This window comes from Rhinopithecus bieti, unplaced genomic scaffold, assembly GCF_001698545.2.
Source record: "Rhinopithecus bieti isolate Rb0 unplaced genomic scaffold, ASM169854v2 scaffold_13400, whole genome shotgun sequence".
NCBI lineage: Eukaryota > Metazoa > Chordata > Mammalia > Primates > Cercopithecidae > Rhinopithecus > Rhinopithecus bieti.
In genome coordinates this window covers 1,491,766-1,516,799 of record NW_016807991.1, presented here as the reverse complement: position 1 = coordinate 1,516,799, position 25,034 = coordinate 1,491,766, and the positions used below count along the sequence as shown (strand labels likewise).

At 50.8% G+C, this 25,034-nt stretch overlaps 1 protein-coding gene across 6 annotated transcripts in view; it reads left to right on the top strand.

Annotated features, from left to right (window-relative positions):
* Positions 1-23,136: 23,136 nt before the first annotated feature.
* CDC42EP4 (CDC42 effector protein 4) overlaps positions 23,137-25,034 on the top strand; it is a 28,258-nt gene continuing 26,360 nt past the window's right edge. For 2 of the 6 annotated variants that reach the window (XM_017884629.1, XM_017884628.1), the window contains exon 1: positions 23,224-23,337. The gene's annotated coding sequence lies outside the window, so the exon portion shown is untranslated. Of the gene's footprint in view, positions 23,338-23,825; positions 24,343-25,034 lie in introns of those variants that run through there. The other 4 variants (XM_017884630.1, XM_017884627.1, XM_017884625.1 and 1 more) reach the window with 3 other exon arrangements.

The following is a 25,034-nucleotide window of genomic DNA, read 5'->3' as shown; positions in this document are numbered from 1 at the left end:
CCCTTCTTTTCTTTTTCTTTTTTTTTTTTTTTTTTTTTTTTGAGATGGAGTTTCGTGCTTGTAGCCCAGGCTGGAGTGCAGTGGCACAATCTCGGCTCACCGCAACCTCTGCCTCCATGGTTTAAGCGATTCTCCTGCCTCAGCCTTCTGGAGTAGCTGGGATTACAGGCATATGCCACCACACCTGGCTAATTTTGTATTTTAGTAGTGACAGGATTTCTCCATGTTGGTCAGGCTGGTCTCGAACTCCTGACCTCAGGTGATCCACCTGCCTTGGCCTCCCAAAGTGTTGGGATTATAGGCATGAGCCACCACATCCAACCTTGTTTTTTTTTTTTTTTTTTTTTTTTTTTTGAGACAGTCTTGCGCTGTCACCCAGACTGGAGTGTAGTGGCATGAGGCATGAACACAGCTTACTGCAGCCTCAACCTCCTGGGCTGAAGTGATCCTCCCACCTCAGCCTCCCAAGTAGCTGAGACCACAGGTTCATGCCACCACACCCAGCTAATTATTTTTTGTAGAGATAAGGTCTCATCCTGTTGCCCAGGTTGGTCTCGAATGCCTGGGATCAAGCAATCCTCCCACCTCAGCCTTCCAAAATGCTGGGATTACAGGCATGAGCCACCGTACCAGGTAGGGAAATCATGTTAATAGGGCATGTAATGCCACTCAATGGGTACACTTATTTTGCACAGTGTACATTATTGCATAATGCACATCAGACATTCATACAGAGGCTGCTCAACTAATCAAAACACAACTGGAGCAGGGCATTTCATATATATATATTCATATATATCATATATGAATATATATCATATATGAATATATATCATATATATGAATCATCATATATATATAGTTGTTTTGTTGGTGTTTTGTTTTTTTTTTCTTGAGATGGAATCTTGGCCTTTGGCCCATGCTGGAGTACAGTGGTATGATCTCTGCTCACTACAGCCTTCCACCTCCCTGGTTCAAATGATTCTCCTGCCTCGGCCTCCCGAAAGCTGGGATTACAGGAGCCCACTACCACACCTGGTTAATTTTTATAATTTTAGTAGAGCTGGGGTTTCACCATGTTGGCCAGGCTGGTCTCAAACTCCTGACCTCAAGTGATTCACCCACTTCGGCCTCCCAAAGTGCTAGGATTACAGGCATGAGTCACTGTGCCCAGCCTCTAGCCCGCTCTTTTATTTAGTTATTGCAACTTTCTGTTTCCAAAACATTGAATATAATTTTCAGAGAAACAGTTATTCTCCTTTTCTACTCTTATTTTATCTACTTACATCATATTTAATTAAATTATGTAATTACTATAAAAAGTACAACTGGCATAAACAAGTTCAGAAACAATGATACTTGACTCTTTGTAAACATACAACTCAATTCAGTAGGAGCAGATGTATGCTGGCCTGATAGAAAGCAGCCTACTACCTTCGGCATTCAGGCTACTGTGTACACGTCCATGTTTTGCAAAAGGAATATAGGGTATCCGTCAGTATGGCTAGCTCACTAAACGGGGGTCAGATAAGACTGCTTCTGGACCTATCACGCACAAACCATGTATACTGTACTTTATGACCAATTTTCAAGTCAATGAAGAGATTTTCAAGGGTAATTCTGACTACAGATAATTTCGATCTTATACATCATTTGGAATCCCACATTACACATAACTCCATGCCCGCTGCTCTGAGGATGTTTGGTTAAAAGATAATAACATAGCCAGGTGCAGGGGCTCATGCTTGTAATCCTAATACTTTGGGAGGCCGAGGTGGGCGGATTGCCCAAGGCCAGGAGTTCAAGACCTGGGCAACATGGTGAAACTTCGTCTCTACTAAAACACCAAAAATTAGCTGGGTGCGGTGGTGGGCACCTGTTAATCCCAGTTAGGAGGCTGAGGCACAAGAATTGCTTGAACCCAGGAGGCGGAGGTTGCAGTGAGCTGAGATTGCACCATTGCACTCCAGCCTGGGCAGCAAGAGGGAAACTCCATGAAAGAAAGAAAAGAAAAGAAAAAAGAAGAAAAGAAAGAAAAGAAAAGAAAGGGAAGGGAGTGGGAGGGGGAGGGGGAGGGGAGGGGAGAGGAGAGGAGGGGAGGAAAGGAAGGAAAGGAAAGGAAGAAAGAAAGAAAGAAAATAACCTGGAAGACATTCTGGACCTGGAGTCAGAAGAGTGGGTTCTGATTCTAGAATGGTCCCTTGCAAGTGGAGAGACTTAAAGCATCTTTTCTCAAGGGAAGTGAGTGACCCCTGATCTACCACCAATCAGGTTATCATAAAGATCAAATAAAATAATGGGACTTGGAGGAAAATGCTTTGAACACCAAAATGTGGCAGGCACAGAAGGCATTTATATTCTAGACCTGCCGGAAGCCTCATGATGTCCTTTAATTCCTTTTTTCTTTTTTCTTTTTTTTTTTTGGAGACAAGGGTCTCTCTGTTGCCCAGGCTGGAGGGCAGTGGTACAATCTCAGCTCACTGCAGCCTCAATATCCTCGCTCAAGTGATCCTCCCACCTCAGCCTCCTGAGTAGCTGGGACCACAGGCACACGCCACCACACCCAGCTACTTTTTTTTTGTATTTTTACTAGAGATGGGCTTTCACCATGTTGCCCAGACTGGTCTTGAACTCCTGGGCTCAAGGGATCCACCCACTTCTGCCTCCCAAAGTGCATGAGCCACCACACCTGGCCAGCGTTCGCTTCCTTCATTCCAATCTTTCTCCTCATTGATTTTGAATCCTAGGCTGGTCCCTCCCTAATTGTGGCCAGTGAACTTTGGCCATCTACAGCTCTGTAACCAGTAAAATACAGTAGGAGGGAAGAAACAATGACTACACACACACACACACACACACACACACACACACACAGAGTAAGGTAAATCTGCTAAGAAGATGGGTGGTGAATGGCGCTTTCGAAAACCAAGGAGAGGCTAGGCACGGTGGCTTATGCCTGTAATCTCAGCACTTTGGGAGGCCAAGGTGAGTGGATCACCTGAGGTCAGGAGTTTGTAGACCAGCCTGGCCAACATGGTGAAAACCTGTCTCTACTAAAAATACAAAAAGGTTGGCTGGGCACGGTGGCTAACGCCTGTAATCCCAGCACTTTGGGAGGCCGAGGCGGGTGGATCACGAGGTCAGGAGATCGAGACCATCCTGGCTAACGTGGTGAAACCCTGTCTCTACTGAAAATACAAAAAAATAGCTGGACGTGGTGGCGGGTGCCTGTAGTCCCAGCTACTTGGGAGGCTGAGGCAGGAGAATGGTGTGAGCCCAGGAGGCGGAGCTTGCAGTGAGCTGAGATCCGGCCACTGCACTCCAGTCTGGGCAACAGAGGGAGACTGTCTCATAAAAAAAAAAAGTTAGCTGGACGTGGTGGCAGGTGCCTGTAATCCTAGCTACTCAGGGGGCTGAGGCAGGAGAACCGCTTGAACCTGGGAAGCGGAGGTTGCAGTGAGCCGAGATCTCGCCATGGCACTCCAGCCTGGGTGACAAGAGCAAAACTCAGATTCAGAAAAAAAAAGAAAGAAAACCACGGAGACTATGAGACACCATGCTGGCTTGGAGTGTGCACAGCACTACTCTCCCCTGAGAGAAGGTAACCTTACCTGGAAAAAACTCAGGAGGCCTCTCGGAACTTAGCAGAGGTCCTCTTCTTAAAGCTCCCAGAGGCCAGGTACAGTGGCTCATGCCCGTAATCCCAGCACTTTGGGAGGCCGAAGCAGGCAGATCACCTGAGGTCAGGAGTTCGAGACCAGTCTGGCCAACATGGTGAAACCCCGTCTCTACTAAAAATGCAAAAGTTAACCAGCCGTGGTGACGGGCGCCTGTAATCCCAGCTACTTGGGAGGCTGAGGCAGGAGAATTGCTTGAGCCCAGGAGGCAGAGGTTGCAGTGAGCTGAGATCGCGCCACTGCACTCCAGCCTAGGTGACAGAGTAAGATTCTGTATCAAAAATAAATAAATGAAAATAGGGAAACAAAGCTCCCAGAATCACTAAATGGAATAGAGCACTTTTGGTTACCTGGGCTAACGAAACTAGCATGGGTTTGGCAGACCTGGATTCTCACTAATTCTAGCCTCCACTTGAACTTGAGTTCAACCTCTACCAGCCTCGCTACTCCATCTGTGGAACGGGCATCATTTCTGCCTTCTCTGGCATCTGATTCATGAAGAGAAGTGCAGGGAAGTAACCTCTTAGACAGAGGCGACCTCCAGAGGGGTCCTCCCTCTAGCCGCATCCCCATTTCTTTCCAACACATGGAAAGGCAAGCTCCAAACCACCAGCGCTGCTCCTTTTGTTTCCACCCGCCTTGGCCTCCCAAAATGCTGGGATTAAAGGCATGAGCCACCATGCCCGGCCAGTATCCTCTATTTTTGTTTGCTAAATTGGTCACCAGGTTCAAGTCCCAACCCTGAACCCTATGTGGAGGTTCCTGCAAACCTTTCAGAGCCTCGGTTTCTCCTTCCAGAAGATGGGGGTGCTGATCCCACTCTGCATCCCTCACAGAAAGCAGTGTGGGTATTAGAAGGGAGATTGTGTATGAACTTGGATTTGTAAGCCAGACAATGCTCCACACATGTAAGGGATTATCACTATTGTTCATGGATAAAATGACATTTATGTGGGATCATTCAGGAGCTCCTAGCTTGAGGCAGAATTCCACTTCGGTCATTCCTGACTTCTACTTCCTTAACAAGTCTTGTTCTACCCTGCCTCAGGACTCTTCCTAGCTAGAAAGCATGCCAATGAATCACTTCTGTAATTTAATTTAATTTTTTTGAGACAGGGTCTGGCTATGTTGCCCTGGCTAGAGTGCAGTGGTGCGATCTTGGCTCCCTGCAACCTCCGCCTTCTGGGTTCGAGCAATTCTCCCACTTCAGCCTCCCCAGTAGCTGGGACTACAGGCACATGCCACTACGACTGGCTAATTTTTGTATTTCTTATAGAGACAGTGTTTCATCATATTGCCCAGGTTGGTCTCAAACTCCTGGACTCAAGCAATCTGCCCACCTCAGCCTCCCAAAGTGCTGGGATTACAAGCATGAGCCACCACACGTGGCCAATGTCAGCGGATAACTTCTGAATCTTAGAAATAGGAGGACTCCAGAGGGAAAGCTGAACCGGCCTTTCGGAGTCTATCGGTCAAGCTGGAAAGCAATGGCACACTCAACGCAGGCCCATTTCAGGAGTTTCAGGAAGAGACCATTCACTAGATTGTGGGTAAGGACAATCTCTAGTGAGAGCTGGGGTCATCACCACCCCAGGCTGGCAAATACAGGGAGAAGTCACTGGAACCTGCAGACAGGGATGGCTGGCACGAGACAGAGACGCCAAACAGAGGCAGGGAGGGTGCTAGGGGATCCATAGCTCCCAACCTCGCTTTCCTACCATCTTCCATTCTCCTGGACTTTTTATTTATTTATGTATGTATTTATTTATTATTATTTTAATTTTTTTTTAACTTTCTTTTAAAATAGAAGTTCTTGCTATGTTGCCCCGGGTGGTCTCGAACTCCTGGGCTCAAGCTGTCTTCCTGCCTCAGACTCCCAAAGTGTGAGCCACAGTGCCTGGCTTTTTTTTTTTTTTTTTTTGAGACAGGGTCTTGCTCTATCACCCAGGCTGGAGTGCAGTGGCGTGATCATGGCTCACTGCAGCCTCGAACTCCTGAGCTCAAGCCATCCTCCTGCCTCAGCCTCCCAAATAGCTAGGACTATAGGCATGCACCACCATACCCAGCTAATTTCTTTCTTTCTGTTTTGTTTTGTTGTTGTTGTTGTTGTTGCTGTTGTTGTTTTTCGGTAAAGATGGGAACTCACCATGTTGCCCAGGCTGGTCCTGGGCTCAAGCAATCCTCCCGCCTCAGCCTGCCAACTGCCTGGGCTTATGTTCCAAACCAAATGGGAATTTGGAAGGTACTGAGATGCCGTCCATGTGGGGCAGCCTCCCAGTGGGGCGCACAGCAAGGTGGGGTGTGGATAGGAGGGGCCAATGGGACCAACAGGCCCACAGCACTGCTTCCCTGTGCCTTCTGGTGGTGCTGTCCCCATTACCACTTCCCCTCTTATACCCAGGGCCCATCATATGCATATCTCATACACTCTTTTCTCAACGCCCATAAAGAGTGAGGCCGGGCGCGGTGGCTCAAGCCTGTAATCCCAGCACTTTGGGAGGCCGAGACAGGCGGATCACGAGGTCAGGAGATCGAGACCAGCCTGGCTAACACGGTGAAACCCCGTCTCTACTAAAAAAATACAAAAAAAAAATAGCCGGGCGAGGTGGCGGGCACCTGTAGTCCCAGCTACTCGGGAGGCTGAGGCGAGAGAATGGCGTAAACCCAGGAGGTGGAGCTTGCAGTGAGCTGAGATCCAGCCACTGCACTCCAGCCCCCGTGACAGAGCAAGACTCCGTCTCAAAAAAAAAAAAAAAAAAGAGTGAGTGAAATTGGATCCAAAGAGGTTTGTGACAGCTTCCACCAGAATGGGTGGGATTTTCTAGTGTGTTGTATAAGGTAAGAAGTCTTTGACAGGGGGCTAGGCGTGGCAGCTCATGCCTATAATCCTAGCACTTTGGGAGGCAGAGGAAGGCAGATCACCTGAAGTCAGGAGTTCGAGACCAACCTGACCAAGATGGAGAAACCCCGTCTCTATTAAAAATACAAAATTAGCCAGGCGTGGTGGCACACGCCTATAATCCCAGCAACTCAGGAGGCTGAGGCAAGAGAATCACTTGAACCTGGGAAGCAGAGTTTGCAGTGAGCCCAGATTGAGCCATTGCACTCCAACCTGGGTGACAGAGTGAGACTCTGTCTCAAAAAAAAACAAAAAAACAAAAAAGATGCCATGAGTGGAGAGGTGAAGGGACCTGCCATGGAAGTGTCAGAGCCAGAATTTGAGCTCCGGCTGCCTGGCTTCGTTGTGCCCCCTCTTTTAACCACGAAGCAGCTTTCACCCAGGGTTAAGACACTGCTTGACCTGAAGGAGAAAACTAGGGGAGACATCCCAACTCTGGGTGGGCCACAGATGAGGCAGGAAACATTGATTGCTTCCAAACAACACTGTCCTTTAGCTGGGTGTGGTGGCATGCACCTATAGTCCCAGCTACTCAGGAGGCTGAGGCAAGAGGATCACTTGAGTCCAGGAGGTCAAGGCTGCAATGGGCTATGGTTGCGTCACTGCACTTCAGCCTGGGCACAGAGCAAGATCTTGTCTCTTAAAGAAAAAATGTCCCTGGGGTCAACAAACTTTTTTTTTTTTTTGAGACACAGTCTCACTCTGTCGCCCAGGCTGGAGTGCAGTGGCATGATCTCGGCTCCCTGCAATTTCCGCCTCCTGGATTAAAGTGATTCTCCTGCCTCAGCCTCCCAAGTAGCTGGAATTACAGGCATGCAACACCACACCCGGCTAATTTTTGTATTTTTAGTAGAGGCAGGGTTTCACTGTGTTGGCCAGGCTGGTCTCTAACTCCTGACATCAGGTGATCTGCCTGCCTCAGCCTCCCCAAGTGCTGGGATTACAGGGGTGAGCCACTGCGCCCGGCCTCAGCAAACATTTTCCCTAAAGGGCTCTGTAGGCCACAGAGTCTCCGTCGTAAGGCAGAAGCAGCTACAGAGGATGCATAAACATATGTGCATGGCTGTGTTCCAATCCAATTTTATTTAAAGACTCTGAAATTTGAATTGTATATAATTTTCACATGTAACAAAATATCATTCTGGGTTGTATTTTTTTCTGAATGATTTAAACATGTAACAAGCATTCTTAGCTCATGGGCCATGCAGAAGCAGATGGGGTCAGAAGTTTGCAGAACCCCCGTCTAAAGTAGTTTGTGTCAAGTCCACACTTGCTAGAACCTATGTGGGGTTCGGGTGTGACTCCCAGATAAGATTATCAAAGGCAGTGCAGTAGGCTAAATGTTGTCTCCCCAAAAATCACATCCACCAGGAACCTCAAAATGTGACCTTATTTGGAAGTAGGTTCTCTGCAGATGTAATTAGTTAAGATGAGATCATATTGGATTAGACTGACCCTAAATCCAATGATTTGTGTCCTTATGAAAAAGAAGAGAGGCTGGGCGTGGTGGCTCACACCTGTAATCCCAGCACTTTGGGAGGCCAATGTGGGTGAATCACGAGGTCAGGAGATCGAGACCATCCTGGCTAACATGGTGAAACCCCGTCTCTAGTAAAAATACAAAAACAAAATTAGCCGGACGTGGTTGCGGGCACCTGTAGTCCCAGCTACTCGGGAGGCTGAGGCAGGAGAATGGCATGAACCCGGGAGGCGGAGCTTGCAGTGAGATGAGATCACGCCACTGCACTCCAGCCTGGGTGACAGAGCGAGACTCCGTCTCAAAAAAAAAAAGAAAAGAAAGAAAAAGAAGAGAGGATGGCCAGGTGCGGTGACTCACCCCTGTAATTTAGGAGGCTGAGGCGGGAGGATTGCTTGAGCCCACGAGTTCCAGACAAGCCTGGGCAACATAGTGAGACTTTATCGCTACAAAAAAAAACAAAAACAGAAAAAAGAAGAAGAAAGCCAGGCGCGGTGGCCCACACCTGTAATCCCAGCACATCAGGAGGCTGCAGCGGGTGGATCACCTGAGCCCAGAAGTTTGAGACCAGCCTGGCCAACATGGCAAAACCCCATCCCTACCAAATATACAAAAATTAGCCAGGCATGGTGGCACGTGCCTGTAGTCCCAGCTACTTGGGAGGCTGAGGCAAGAGGATCACTTGAACCTGGGTGGCAGAGGTTGCAGTGAGCCAAAATTGTGTCACTGCACTCCAGTTTGGGTGACAGAGACCCTGTCTCAAAAAAAATAAAAATAAATAAAAATAAAAAATAAAAAGCCAGGCACAGTGGCTCACACCTGTAATCCCAGCATTTTGGGAGGCCGAGGCAGGCAGATTGCTTGAAGTCAGGTGTTCAAGACCAGCCCGGCCAACATGGTGAAACCCTGTCTCTACTAAAAATACAAAAGTTAACCAGCCGTGGTGGCGGACTCCTGTAATCCCAGCTACTCGGAAGCCTGAGGCAGGAGAATCACTTGAACCTGGGAAGTGGAGGTTGCAATGAGCCAAGATTGTGCCACTGCACTCCAGCCTGGGCCACTGCACTCCAGCCCGGGCGACAAAGCGAGACTCCACCACAAAAAAATAAAGCACACACACACACACACACAACCCCTCACTCCCCCCCCCACCCCAAAAAAAAGGAGAGGGAGAGGACATGGGCTGAAAAATTCCCTATTGGGTCCTGTGCCCACTATGCCCACTACCTGGGTGACGAGATCAATCACACCCCAAACCTCAGCATCACGCAGTATACCCAGGCAACAAACCTGCACATGTACACCATGAATGCAAAATCCAAGTTGCAGAAAAGAGAGAGATGACACAGACACACACACAGAGGAGAAAGGCACGTGAGGACACAGGCGGCACTTGGAGTGATGAAGCAACAAGCTAAGAAATGCCAGGGACTGCCTGGAACCCTCAGAAACAGGAAGGGCCAAGGAAGAATTCTCCCCTAAGCCTTCAGGGGGAGCACAGCTCTACTGATAACTTGATTTTGGACTTCTAGCCTCATAACTGTGAGAGAGGACATTTCTGTTGGCTTAAGCCGCCCAGTTTGTGGTCATTGATTACAGCAGCCCTGGAGAATGAATGAGTAGCTCTCTTGGGACTCCAACGTGCATCTTTTCTCTTTGGGAGTTTAGGTTCAGTAAACTCCCAGACTAGCGGGACCCCAGGACGGCCCCTCTGGGACCTTACGCCTCCCCTCCACTCCCCTCCTCTTCCTCCCTTCTCCCTCCCCCAGCTGTCTTAGATTTCTGTAGAAAGGCACCAGCCAGCCCCTGGGTTCAACTGGCAACTATAGGATATTTGTTTTCCTATTTCTTCCCAACCTCCCCCCTACTTTTAAAATTGTTTCCACGCCTCACTAAGAGCCAAACAGTCCTTCCCCGAGGTCAGGAATACAGCTCACTGGCCATCAACCTGCAAAATATTAATCACAGATGCCGGGACCGGAACTCCAGGGCCTCTCCCCTGTCATCTGCGTCTGGCTCTGGGTACAGGCGGGGGCTCTGGGGACCACGGGTGCATTGGGGGCGGGGCGCAGAGGGAGAAAGAAGGACGTGCTGCTTTCTTGGCCTGGCACAGTACCTGGCACGTGGGGAAGCAGGGCGGGCTTCTATCCTGGTGCCTGGGCTCACTTCACCCTCACGCTACTCTGGGAGTGCAAAGGGCAAGGAGTCTCTCTACACTGGCCAAACACTACTGGGACCCAACAGAGGAAAGGCAACTTCATCAAAGATGCATGCAAGTGTTAAGCGCTTTGCACAGCACTTTGCATAAGTTCAATCACTTAACCTTACAAAGGCAGGAGCAGGAGATACAGAGATGCTAAGTAACTGTGGGAGGTAACAGAGCTAGGGTCTCCAAGGACATCCCTAATGCCTGGGGACTCTCCCAATCCAGGCTTGAAGAGGATTCTGCTTTTTGGGTGATGGGATCTGCCCACACTCCTACAGAAGACCCGGCACAGCAAGGACCATTCTCTGGCTGCTTCTGTTCCACAGACTCTTCCACGGAGAAAATTATTGCTCCAGTTGGAGGCTCCTAAGACGACAGAAACTGCGTTGGCAAACTTGGTGTTGTTTATTTCTGTGGCATTTGCGGTAAAGGGATTTGGCCAGTCACAGAGAAGATGTGGGAAGGTTCTAGAAGATACATGTGGATGGGAAGGGCGGGAGGTCAAGGAAGCCACCTCAGAAGTAGCCCCAACGTCATTTATTGGAAGGAGGCCCACCCGTGGGGGAGGGGCAGAAGGAGGCGGCACTGGTGGGCCCCGCGAGGGTAGCTATGATGACCACATCTGTTTGCAGTTTTCCAGGCAGCTTCCCCACCACCACCTTGTCCTTCCCCCTGCAATCAGCTAGCTGCCTATGCTTGTCCAGCCTCGTCCTCCTGCCCGGACCAGTCCCGCAGACACTGGGGCTGTGAATCAGGGGCCCGGCTCACGTCTGTTGCTTTCTGTTGGTTCTCAGGGTAGCAGGGTGGGTTGTTAAGGTCATGGCACTATGATTTCACCCTGGGGGAAGCTCCTGGGGTTCCACCCCAAGGAGCTCCCTCTGCACAACCTGGGGCAGAGGGGCAGAGGGTAGGGGAAGCAGGGAGCACCCTCAGTTGCCCAGGGATCTTACTCTGCACAGCCTGGGGGTGGGGACAAGGGGCCCCTCAGTTGCCCAGAGAGCAGGCAGCAAGTACTGACCCTAGAGAAGCAGGCTGCGTGCAAGGGAAGTCACAGCTCCACATGGTGAGCAATGGCAACTGACATGGTGGGGCCTCAGAAGGGGGTACCCAGGAAATGGGTCAGCTGGAGGGCCCTGACTTCTAAAGCGGGGCAGCTCTCACTGGCTGCTGCCATGGGGAAATCAGAGCCCAATGCTATTGGGTTCTTCTGATTTTTTTTAAGAACCAGAAATCAAGTTTTATGTAAATTCCCCTTATGCTTAAATACTAGCAACTAAAAATAAATGTTTTTTAAACACTGTCTTGGCAGATTGCGTCTTCTAAAAATGACTGCAACAGTATCTCCCACCTTACATGCCCCAGACACACTTCCCATCAAGAGGGGGTCCACGCTCCCTCCCCTCGACCCTGGGGGGAGGGGCTGGTGACACAGCAGAGGTGATGCCACTTTCAAGGTGACTTTCAAGGCTAGGTCATGATTATGGGTTGAATAGTTTCCCTCAAAAGATGTGGAAGTCCTGGGCGGGCGTGGTGGCTCAGGCTTGTAATCCCAGCATTTTGGGAGGCCCAAGCGGGTGGATCACTTGAGGTCAGGAGTACCAGACCAGCTCGGCCAAAATGATGAAACCCCGTCTCTACCAAAAATGAAAAAAAAAAAAAAAAAATTAGCCAGGCGTGGTGGCGGGCACCTGTAATCCCAGCTACTCAGGAGGCTGAGGCAGGACAATCGCTCAAACCCAGGAGGCAGAGGTTGCAGTGAGCCAAGATCGAGCCATTGCACTCTAGCATGGGTGACAAGAGCAAAACTTCATCTCAAAAAAAAAGAAATAAATAAAAGTGATAGTTTCCTGGTTCTCTTGGGACTCTGGAGCTTGGCACTTGGCTGCCATCTTGTTAGGAAGCCTAAACTACCCCACGTAGAGAGATCTAGGCAGGTGTTCTGGCCGACAGCCCAGCTGAAATCGCAGCTGACAGCTGGCACCAACCACCAGACATGTGAGTGAAGATGACCCAGAAGGTTCCATCCCCTAGCCACTGAGTCCCCTCTCATATTTGAGTCTGCCCAGCTGAGACCCCTTGCATCAGGAGCAGAAACAAGCCATTCTGTGTGCCATCCAAATTCCTGAGATTCATAGACTCCAGAGGCATAATAAAGTGGTTGCTTGGGGAAGAGTTTATTTGGCAGTAATTGTGGATGCCAGACAGAATACAGCTTTAGGCTGCCTGTGATCAAGTTAAGAGGAAGCAACTGGTTTGCCTTTGGAAAAGACCAGCAAGTCTGCCTATGGCTCCCTCGAGGCTAAAAGCTGCCCAACCGGGAGCCACATCAAGGGTGGTGGTTGGTGAATTAAAACACGGGAAAGGAATGGGGAGGAGATGAGGTAAGGTTCAAGGGCAGGATTATGCGACAGGGTATCTGAACAAAAGTCACCCTCTACTAGCAAAGATTCCATTTCAAGAGCCCAGATGTCAAGAGATTTTTTTTTTTTTTTTTTTTTTGAGACAGAGTCTTATACTCTGTCACCCTGGCTGGAGTGCAGTGGCATGATCTCAGCTCACTGCAATTTTTGCCACCAAGTTCAAGTGATTCTCCCACCTCGGCCTCCCAAGTAGCTGGGACTACAGGCACGTGCCACCACGCCCAGCTAATTTTTGTATTTTTAGTAGAGATGGCGTTTCACCATGTTGGCCAGGCTGGTCTTGAACTCCTGACCTCAAGTGATCTGCCCACCTTGGCCTCCCAAAGTGCCGGGATTACAGGTGTGAGCCACTGTGCTTAGCCTCCAAGAGATGTTGTTTGTCAGGACACGCATGTGGAGGAGGGACCTCTGCAGAGCTTACAACTCCTGCAACCCCACTGGTATGGGGTTCTCACAGGGTTTCTGGAAATCAAAGGAGCTACTACATATAAAATTCAGAATAATACCTAGGTCGTATGGAAACCGTATTGAGGGCTTATTCTTGTTAGGGTTAGTGCTGCAGTTTTCAGTTTCATGAAGGCTTAGGAACTCACAGAGGTACCCCAAGAACTGCATCGAAAAAGGCAAAGCAGTTGGAGTTCTGGAACCCTCACCCCACTTCACCACACAGCGGGACCACCTTGATCTGTTTTATATCATGTATGTTTCATTTGCAAGGTGGCAGGGGAAGGAGAGTGAAAGAACGCGCTGCTTGCAAAACTAAACATTTGAAAACCACTCATGTAGCAGAATCACTGGCCCTCGGTTAGGGGAGTTCATGTCTCTTATCCCAGATTCTGCTAGTAGCTGGCTGTGTGCCCTTGAATAAGTCACTTGACTTGTCTCTTTTTTTGAGACAGAATCTTGCTCTGTTGCCCAGGCTGGAGTGCACTGGCACAATCATGGCTCACAGCAGCCTCGATTGCCTGGGCTTATGCATCTCATGCTTCATCTCAGCCTCTTCAGTAGCTGAGACCACAGACATGCGCCACCACGCTTGGCTAATACTTATTATTATTGTTATTTGTACAGATGAGGCCTTACTGTGTTGCCCAGGCTGGTCTCAAACTCCTGGGCTCAAGCGATCCTCCTGCCTTGGCCTCCCAAAGTGCTAGAATTACAGGTATGAGCCACCGTGCCCGGCCTTCACTTGACTTATTTGGATTTTATTTTCTGTTCTGAAAACTAAGTGGCTTAGGTGATCCCTAACACTAAATCATTCTCCTTAAATTAGCCAAATTCTTTGCTCATACAAAAGAGAGAAACATTCTCTTCCACACATTTTCATGCATGTAATTCATTTATTATGGATTCGATTACAAGGCTCCTGAGCCTCCTCACCCTTTCTCTCTGTCCTTGTTGTCTCTTGGTGACCTTGGATGAGCCAAGTTTTGCTTTGCTGGAGGACTCCCAGGCCACAACTCAGCCAGGATTTCACTGGCTACTCAGAAACACTGCCAGTCACGGGCTGGGGTCCGGGCCCAGGGCGATGCGCTCCCTGACTCCTCATTCCTAGCTGACCTAACATGTCTTTTGCCTTCAAATACAATTGCTTTCTGGAGAGCAAAAGGGTTGTGGAAATAACAGAGGGGTTGGAGAGTGGAGAAAACTCGTGCCCTGCAGCATCAAGCCATCAAGCTGGGAAGTATAAATTAGCCTTGACATCAGGCTAGGATGAGTTATTGTTATGACTCAAAGGCTTCCCAGGACCAAAGGACACACACACACACACACACACACGTGCACATGCCAACACTCAGGAAACTGAAAGCTGAAGAAGAGAAAACAAACTCCGTAGCCACAATGATAAGCTTTGCCAGTTCCATCCAGTTTATACAAACCTCTTCCTCACTCTCCCCACAAGAAGGGACACAGAGATACCAGGCCCTTCTCCCTTCTCACTCATTCTTTTTTTTTTTTTTTTTTTTAGACAGAGTCTTGCTCTGTCACCCAGGCTGGAGTACAGTGGCGCCATCTTGGCTCACTGGAACCTCCGTCTCCCACGTTCAAGCGATTCTCCTGCCTCAGCTTCCCCAGTAGCTGGGACTATAGGCGCGTGCCACCATGCCTGGCTAGTTTTTGTTTTTTTTTTTGATGATAGTAAAAGAAAATTTAATTATGATGCCTGTAAATTATAGTAGAGCTAGCCCTATCTCACATGTATCTTAAAGCCCATTTTCTCCCAGAAGAGTCTCCCTTTCTGTGCCCAGGACAATGCAGGGAGACCCTAGGGTCAAATAGAAGTATAGAAGCATCCGAAGTTTACCCAAGGGTCTGGGATTTTGGGGGCTCAGTAAAAAGAGAAGGAAGGAGGTGGGAGTGCCCCCAACAAAAGGGACAGACACCAGAACCTCTTGATTTGAGGGGGCTGCTCCTTTAAGCACTGGGAACATCTGGGCAGAGGTGTCACATCACATTGGGATGGAGAGAATGCTGAGTGATGCCATCAGCTCTAGTAATCCTCACCCCTGGGCCATGTGCTGAGCTCTAGGAAGGGATTTAGTCGGGGCCTTTGGTTTAGATGTGGGCTTGAGCAGGGAGCAAAGGGCGAGCGGGTCAGGTGGTGATTTGAGACACTACTATGGCTTGCTAAGAGGTGCCTTCAGGCAGGATGAGTCTGTTCTCTTTGAAACAATGTAAACTCCTCCTGGGCACACAGAAGCCTGTCTGCTTGGTGAAAATCATGCCAGTCTCCCCTAGCAACCTCCTCTTGCCCACCGCGGCTCAGTATAGTAACAGGATCATTTCTGTTTCAGCTGGAGTCTTCCTTTCCTACCGTGTCATGGTTCTGTGGCTGGAGCCTGACCATCCATGTGTTTCCAACCCAAGATCTGGCCTCACTGGCTACATAACCCTGAGCAGATTACTCAGTCTTTTCTGTTTGTTTGTTTGTTTTTGAGACAGAGTCTCGCTCTGTTGCCCAGGCTGGAGTGCAGTGGCGCAATCTTGGCTCACTGCAACCTCCACCTCCCAGGTTCAAGTGATTCTCCTGCCTCAACCTCCCAAGTACCTGGGATTATAGGCATGTGCCACCACACCCGGCTAATGTTTGTATTTTTAGTAGAGACGGGGGTTTCACTGTGTTGGCCAGGCTGGTCTCGAACTCCCGACCTCAGGTGATCTGCCTGCCTTGGACTCCCAAAGTGCTGGGATTATAGGCGTGAGTCAGTGCATCTGGCCTTTTCTGTTTTTTATGTGCAGTGGTAATCATAATGGCAACTACTTTGTAGATTTGAAATGCAGAAATCCTTACATACAGTAAAGTACTCAGTAAGTAAAGTGCTCTAGAAGTGGCCCTGCCTTTTCTAAGTGGTCCTTATTTAAGTCCCATTTGCCACTGAGCTGGGCTCTCAGGGGAGAGGCCTTTTCTGGATACAAACAGAAGCGCTTTCCTTCACCTAGTCTCTTTTCTTTCCATCCCTCTAGAGACCTTGAGGGCTTCTGGCTATCACCGGCTGTTCTCCAGCAGAGCTGGGGCCCCACCCACCCTTCCCCAGAGACAATGACATAAGGGGGACCCCTTTGGGTGAGCCTGCCAGAGCCGGAGTCCTTTATCAGAAGCCCAGAACTGCTTCTTGCAGATAATGCTGTTAATTTTTATTTTCTGTTAGCTCAGTTCTCGGAAACACTAACAGGGATGGCCCCATTCTGTGGCAAGGATGAATGTCAGAACGAAGCTTGCTCCAGAAAGTCTAACTTCGGTCCTATTTATTTATTTATTTATTTTTGCAGAGATAGGGTCTCACTCTGTCACCCAGGCTGGAGTGCAGTGACGTGATCTTGTCTCACTGCAACTTCCGCCTCCCAGGTTCAAGCAATTCTCCTGCCTCAGCCTCCCTAGTACCTGGGATTACAGGCACCCGCCAACTCCTGACCTCAAGTGATCCACCCACCTCAGCCTCCCAAACTCAGGTCCTTTTAACTTTGAGACCAGCCAGCATCCAAGTGGTGACACCTTGGTGTGGTCCTAGCTTGGGGCTGAGTTCTGACCTGCATTGCCACCAACCCCACGCCATTAGCATGAGTGGGTTCTCATGTAGTCTCCATTGTGCAAATGAGACCAAGCCCTGGGGGAGCTCAAGGGACTTCTCAGTTCACAGTGACAATTTAGATTCAAACCCAGGATCATCTGGCCCCAGAGCCTGTGTTTCTCACCTGGACTCTCAGGCCCTTGGAGCACCAGGTGGAATCCTCTGCTCAGAGGCGTGGCTGGGCTCCCCCATTTTTGCCAGGGGTCACAGTGGGTGAAGCTCTGGGCTTCAGAAATCCAGCGATCACAGGAAACATTCCTTCCAGGGCCCCTGCTTGCAAGTTTTACTGCCTTTGGTTGACTTCTCTGCTAATTTTCTCAGCAGCCCAGAGCTTTTGCTGTATCTTTCTTGCCCACTCTTTTCTCCCTCCTGGATGAACAAGAAATTTAATATCATTTCCTGCTTTCTTGGAAATGTCCCAGCTCAGTGGTCAGGAGTGGCCTGTTAATTACCTGACAATGCACAGTGACAGATTCCTGAGTGGGGTGTGGGGAGGCCTGGCTGTCTGTCTTTTCCCTGCAGAGGGAAAGAGGGAGCCACAGTATCCAGAACCCTAAAGCTCAACTTAGTAACAACCTAATAGTAGCTAGGGCCTTCCTTTAGACTTTTCAGGAAGCAAGATCACACGCCTTATCTCCTTCCATTCTTCTGATAGCCTCCTATGGCCTGAATTATTACCGTGCCCCCCTTACAGGTGTGACTCAAAGCGATAAGACGACCTCTCCAAAGTCACACAATAAGTACAACCCAGGTGTTCTAAGCCCCATATCTGGACTCATTTCCTGTAAATTTCATGATCTCTCTGCTCTGCTACTGCTCCTTCACACACCTCATCCCTTCTTTGAGCCTAGTTCAATCCTGTTTTCACCTCCTGCCTCCAGAGAGCCCCCAGCCTTGTGAACAGCGTCTCTCTGGGCCAGGGGACCTCTGAGACACAGTGGCCTCCCTCACCCCCGAGTCCATTTGTGCTGTGAACTCTCAGGAGCTGCTGTTCTGGGAGGATGTATGACCCTGTGGGCCAGTACAGCTCATTTCAGGGAAAAAGTGACCACACAGAGCTTAGTCGAGGCTAGGGTTGCAAATGGAAGAAGGGAGGGATGTGGGCTGTGAACTCTGCTCATTCATTTGTCTAGCAAATGCACTGTGTGCCAACTCACGCTGGAGGTTCAAACATGAACTGAACACCACCCTGTCCCCAAGGGGGCCAGGGGGAAATCCTATTGCTTTACTCTCTAGGCATGCACTGGCTGCCCCGGCCCCCTGATGTGTGTTAACTCCCTCAGAAAATCAGGGTTATGCACCTGAAACCTGGGACAGAAACAGCCCCCAGATGCAGGCACTTTTCCCCACTGTGGTGGGGGAGTCCTGTCTGGAGCCCCAGGCACTCTACCAGTAGTTTGGTATCTTCAGGATTTTCCCAGCTGCTCAGTAGGTTGCCCCAGCCTCGTGAAAGGGCTCCAGGTGGTTCCCAAGAACGGGGAAGCAAGGCGTGAAAGAGCCTCTCTCCAGCAGGCATAGGAGTGAACAGCCCAGCGCCAGGCCACTCCAGCGGATGCGCTCCTGACCTGGATCACCAAGCCTCCACCCAAACTGCGCTGACATCAAGCCCTGGTGGCACCTTGAGGTTCAGTCCAGGACCATCTTGTCTCACCTCAGTAGGGGAAGGGGGGCTCAAAATAGACATGGAAGCTCGGCACAGTGGCTCACACCTATAATCCCAGCCCTTTGGGGGCCGAGGAGGGAAGATCACTTGAAGTCATGAGTTCAAGCTCAGCCTGGCCAACATGGTGAAACCCGTCTTTACTTAAAAAAAAAAAAAAAAAAAAAAAGCCAAAAAAGCCAGGAATTGACTAATTGGTGGTGGGCACCTATAATCCCAGCTACTCAGGAGGCTGAGGCAGGAGAATCGCTGGAACCTGGGAGGCAGAGGCTGCAGTGAGCTGAGATTGCAGACTGCACTGCAGCATGGGTGTCAGAGCAAAAATCCTTCTATATAAAAAAATAAAAAAAGGAATAGATATAGGTTATAGTGTTCTTGTGGAGATAGCTTATTTCACAAAGAGAAATGACCTGCCCAGAGTCTTACTTTAGGACAAACAGCAGACTGGAATGAGTGGAGCTTCCAACCCCTCCGTAAGGAAAGAGGACTAATTAACCTCATAGAGTTGGGACAAAATAACGTGAACTAAAATGCCCAGAACTCAATGTTAACAAACACTGGGATGTAGTATGTTGGTGCAAAAAAGTAATTGTAGTGTTTGCCATTGAAAGTAATGGCAAACACCGCAATAACTTTTGCATCTACCTAATATGTGTTGGGAGGTGGGGGTGGATATTAGGGAGGGGCAGGTCCATGAAGCTGCAAGGATCATGCATGCCCAAGTCCCAGAGGCAGGCCCCAGCGGCCCCAGACAGGCAGAGACACACGCCTAGGCCTAAAGGCTTATAGGTCAAGCTGCACCAAGGGTGCAGTTAAGACCTTAAATCCCTCTCCAAAGTCAGGGGCTTAGAGCTTGCCAGAAATTTCAAGTAGGTATGTATTCAAGCCTCAAATTTTTTATTTTGTTAATTTCCTCTGGTTACTCATAGACAGCTGTAGCCTAAAGGATTGGAGCAAAACTTAGCTTCTGTGGATACTTCGGAGAGAAATCCACAAGTCTGGGATTCCCACCATCAAAGAAAATGAGCGCTTTCTTCTAATCACGTCTTCCCCCAGAGGGCTAGTATGCAGTCGAGAAGCATCTACTGAGCCCCTTCCTGAAGCCACTTGTTTCTACTCTAGGCATCCTGAGGGCAGGGACTGGGCTTCATTGTCCTTGTCCCCAAAGGCAAGCCTCCACTGTTGTTAAATGTTTGTGGAAGGAGCCTGAATTTGGATAAGGAGCAAAATTACAAAGGGACCACACCTGGAGGTGTGCTTAACTGATTGGACGATAATTGGGAAAGCCAAAGCTAAAGCTCGCAAAAAGGAAAACAGATTACTAACAGCTAGTCCTAAGAAAACCAACCAAACAAACAAACAAAATGGCCAGGCGTGGTGGCTCACGCCTGTAATCCCAGCGCTTTGGGAGGCCGAGGCAGGTGGATCACGAGGTCAGGAGATCGACACCATCGTGGCTAACACGGTGGAACCCCGTCTCTACTAAAAATACAAGAAAATTAGCCGGGCGTGGTGGCGGGTGCCTGTAGTCCCAGCTACTCAGGAGGCTGAGGCAGGAGAATGGTGTGAACCCGGGAGGCAGAGTTTGCAGTGAGCCAAGAGATTGCGCCACTGCACTCCAGCCTGGGCGACAGAGCGAGACTCCATCTCAAAAAAAAAAAAAGAAAAGAAAAAGAAAAAAGAAAGAAAACCAAAACAACTTATTTAAAATGGAAGGAAAGAGATGGGGAGAGGGAGATGTCTCTGAGAAAATAAGAAATTTTTTTTGTTTTTGTGTTTAACTTAAGCTGTGATTTTAGGAGAAAGAGTTCCTGGCCAGGAACCAGGGAGAACCTTCCACCTGGAAGCAGTGTGGTAGAAGGGGACCTGCTGAGAGCCTGCATATGCCCAGCAAATGGCCAGGTGCCTTTGTTTGTTTGTTTGTTTGTTTGTTTGTTTTTTGAGACAGGGTCTCCCTCTGTCGCCCAGGCTAGAGTGCAGTGGCATGATCTTGGCTTACTGTAGCCTCAACCTCCAGGCTCAAGTGGATTCTGTTACCTCAGCCTCCCGAATAGCTGGGACTACAGGCATGCACCACCACACCTGGCTGATTTTTGTATATTTTTGTAGAGATGGGGTTTCACCATGTTGCCCAGGTTTCTCTTGAACTCCTGGGCTCAAGCGATCCTCTGGCCTCAGCCTCCCAAAGCAGTGGGATTACAGGTATGAGCCACTGCACCCAACCTAGGTGATCTCTTTTAATATTCACCCCAATAAGGGAAGGTAAAGATTGCTGTTCTCACTTTACAGATGGGGAAACTGGTGGATAACTTGTCAGCTCATAAATGGCAGAGCTAGAATTCCAAGCCAGAGGTATCTCCAAGCCTCTCTCTAGCCAGCCTCGTCCACAGTACTGTTGCAGCTCCTACTTCTTTTGAGGACAACCTTGGTTCCAGGTCACGATGACAGCAATCAACTCCACTCTGGTTGCTTTCTAGTCATAAAGCGCTTTCAGACCTGATATCTCATTCCTCTTTACACCCTCCAGATGAGGTTAGTAAAGGGGTCCTGTGCTCTTTGGACACATAAAGAGAGCCAGGCTAGCCAAGGGTCAGAGGTGGGAATCAGTGACTTCCCCATGTGAAAGAGAATAGAATCTAGGGACCCCAGATTGACTGTGTCAAAGGGAAAGTTTAATCCCAGCACTTTCGGAGGTTGAGGTGGGTGGATTGCTTGAGCTCAGGAGTTTGAGACCAGCCTGGGCAACATGACAAAATCCTCTCTCTACAAAAGAAAAGTACAAAATATGTAGCTGGGCGTGGTGGCGCATGCCTGTAGTCTCAACTACTCAGGAAGGTGAGGTGGGAGGATCGCTTGAACCCAGGAGGTCAAGGCTATAGTGAGCTATGATTGTAGCACTGCACTCCAGCCTGGGCGACAGAGCGAGACCCTGACTCCAAAAAAAAAAAAAAAAAAAAAAAACAAGAAGGAGGGGGGAAGTTAAGCTTGGAAACCACAAAAACTGCTTTCCTTTTGTTTCCAGACAGCTGCAGTTTCACAACCCTGTGTCATAGCCTAATTTCCTTTGCTCCCCATAGACATGCTGAGCAGGAGACAATGCATCATTGACTTTTTCTTCTATTCCCTTTCATATAAAAATGTAGATTTACAGATGCTAAATCAGAGTTTCACATGCTTGTAACCTCAATGTCTTTCCTCCCTCCCTCTTCTTTTCCTTTCCTGCTGGCTTTTTCTCTTTTAAATATGGAAATTCCCGAAACCCTTTTGGAAAAAAGGTGATTTTCCCCGGTGGATCCTCAACCTTGGCTAACTAAACCTCTGTTTGATTGAGACCTGCTTTAGTCACTTTTTGGTTTACACCCATGATAACCCCGCCAGGGTTCGAATCCACATTGTGTCTGCCTCCCAAGTGGCTCCGAACCCTACCTTTCCTCCAGATGTCCAGTTCAGAATTTGATTTTCCTTTCTTTTCTTTTCTTTTTCTTTTTTTCTTTTTTGAGACGGAGTCTCCCTCTGTCACCCAAGCTAGAGTGCAATAGCGCGATATCGGCTCACTGTAACCTCCGCCTCCTGGGTTCAAGCGATTCTCCTGCTTCAGCCTCCCGAGTAGCTGGGATTACAGGCGTCCACCACCACGCCCGGCTAATTTTTGTATTTTTAGTAGAGATAGGGTTTCACCATGTTGGCCAGGCTGGTCTCAAACTCCTGACCTCAAGTGATCCACCTGCCTTGGCCTCCCAAAACGCTAGGATTACAGGCATGAGCCACTGTGCCCAGCCCAGAATTTAATTTTCACAGCAGGATGGAGTGGTCAGACCATCAGATCTGAAGAGCTGGTTGCTGTCTCACTGCAGAGGGAAACGGAAATGTGCAGTCCCCAGAAAGCAGAATGTCCCTGAGGGCTTAGTGACCTTGAAGCCATAGGGAAAGTCTGGGGCCTCCATCCTCACTTCCTTTAAAAACCGAGGTTGGGGTTTAGCTAGAGGCAAGGGAACTTTTCACTTTGCACCTTGTCCACTTTCTTTGAGTTGACTACTTCGCAGCTGGCATTGTACCTTGATAATGATCATTTCAACTGAAACTATTCCTCTAAAAAGAATGGAGTCCAAGGCCTGGGACTTGGATTCAGGCTCTGGGACTCAGGAGTTGATCCTCCTTGACGTTCACCTGGAGCAAATTTAGCCTCAGCCCATACTTAGGAGGCAAAGGCACAGATTTGGGGATGCGGAGGGCTCAAGGGCTGTCTGTCACCCTGTAGAAACCCTTCTGACGCCCAGTTCAGGCCTGGCCTCGGGGCTGGCCGTCTCCTCCCTGCTCCCTCGTTTCCAGCGAGAGTCTGGGATGGCACCCACAAAGCTGGTGGCGTCAGCCCTCCTGCCCCCAACTCCCGACAGTACTGGCGCCAGGTGGTTAGCAGGTCCGGGAGGGAGCAGGAACGAGGAAAGCCACCTGGGCTGGAGTCTTGGCTTCTTGTACTGGCTCGAATAGGGAAGAGCCTTAAGAGAGCATCGCGCCAGGTCCCCGGTGGGAGCCGCGCCCCTGGTCCTGGGGGCCCCAGTGGGGGTTCGCGGCCGGAGCGCAGGCTGGGGCGGGGGTGTCTCCCGGAAGCCAGGCTGGCCCAGGCTGCCCCATATGGAGTTGGGAAAGTCTCAGGCTTTCGGTTTGAACCTAGGAGGCCGAGCAGCCGGGCAGAGGTTCCCGACGGCCATTGGCTGCGGCGGCGCCGTGACATCAGCGCGGAGGGGTGCTCGGGGAGGGCGCGGGCGGAGCCTGGAAGGGGAGTGTCCTGGCGGCTCCCAGCCCTGAAAGCCCGAGAGCCAGAGGGAAACAAACGCCGGCGCTGACAGGGGCCGCTAGCCCCGCCGCCGCGCGGAGCCCACAGAGGAGACAGCGCAGCTGGCTCGGCGCGCGGGTCCCCGGGGACCGAGGTAGGCGACGGGTACCCGCCTCTGGCTGTGGTAGCCGCCTTCGCGCTGGGTGGTCAGGGTGGGCTTGGGGGGGCTCGAGCCCCCCTGTGGGGCAGAGAAGATCCAAGCTGGGGATGCGAGGCCGCGGCGCGGGAAGAAGGGCGCGGAGTCCCCACTTCTCGGCTCTCGCGCTTCTCTCCGCGCCCGCCGCGGTGCCTGGGGCCCGGAGACGCGCACCCAGTGTCCTGGCAGAGCGGGATGTGCGGAGGAGGGGGTGGCAGGGAGCCGGGCGCAGCGTCGCCGGGACTCGATTTCCTCTCTGCGATGGAACTCTTGGGCTTGGCCGAGGGCGCCGCTGGGGGGGTTGAGGGCTGGTTTTAAAGGGCCTCCCTCTTCCCAGGAATGGGGTGTGTGTCGGTGTGGGCAGGAGGGCAGCAATCCGCGGCGCGCGGCCCGCGATCTCCGCGAGGGGGGCGTGTGTGCGCCCGGAGTTCTCCATGAATAAGAACCGAATTCTCCGCCTGAGCAGAGGCGTGTACACATCTCACTCTCGTACACACACTGCAGCACACGCCACCCGATGTCACCCGGCCGGGGAGCCAGCGGGAAGGAGCTGTCAGGAAGGGAATGGCCAAAGGAACAAACGCTCCCCGGTTCCCCCACTCCCGCCCCGCGAACCCTTCCCTTCCCCGCCAGGATCCTGCCCCGCCCGCTCCCTCGGAAGCCCGGGTCGAGGCGCCTCCCGGCGGGGTGTAGGGGGAGGGCAGTCGAGCCGCCCGCCCCTTTGGAGCCCGAGAGACTGCCGCGCACGGGGCCGGTGCGCCCAGAGCTCAGCGCGCTCGGCGGGGTGGCTGGCGGGAGCGGTTGGTTAATGATTTAATCGCCCGCTTGGGGCGGGTGCGGGCGGAACGGCAGTCCCTGGCCCCGCCCCCTCCCCGGAGCGCCCCCAGCTGGGGTTACAAAACTGCCCCCTCCCCCCGGCAAGTCCCCTAGGAGCCGTCCTGCCCGCGGGGATCCGGTCAGTCGGTGAGTGCCCCGGCCGGGAGGGCTGGAGAGCTGGGCGGGATCCGGGGCTGAGGCTGAGCCAGCTTCCTGGGAGAGAACTGAAGTGTGTGTGTGTGTGTGTGTGTGAGCAAGAGAGAGAGCGCGAGAGAGACTGGGGGAGGGGTGCTCTCTGCTAACTCAAACCAGGTTCCCTGTGTTTTCCCAGTGACTGCGGCCTGGGCTCTGGAAGTTTTCTTTTTCTCCCTGGGAGAATGGAGGGGAAATACAATGCCTTTTCTTTTCTTGCTGCCTCTGGAACTTCTCTCTCTCCACGACTCCCACCCCTTGCAATCTGACCAGCTCCCACATCTCTTACTGGGTGCCCGGTGCCCACTGTTTTGCCCAGATAGCTGAGCAGCTGGATCCGGGTGGAGTCCTCGGGAGCCCCTTCGCTGCGAAGCCCCCTGCTCTGCCCGGAGGGGCCCGGGTGCTGGAGGGAAAATCTCGTCCGAAACCAGCAGCCATCTGGACCAGAGAAAGGTCCCATCCAGCGAGTGTAAACAATGAGGGGCCAGTGACAGGGGCCTCCTGCAAGACAACTTCTTTGGCAGTCTGGGTTTCCAATAACTCCCGCAGCCCCCGCCCCCTTCTGAGGCTAGGGTGGAGGAGGGACCACCAGCAGGATGGACTGAATTTTAAGAGAACAAAGAACAGGCCACAAAGGAAGGGATTGC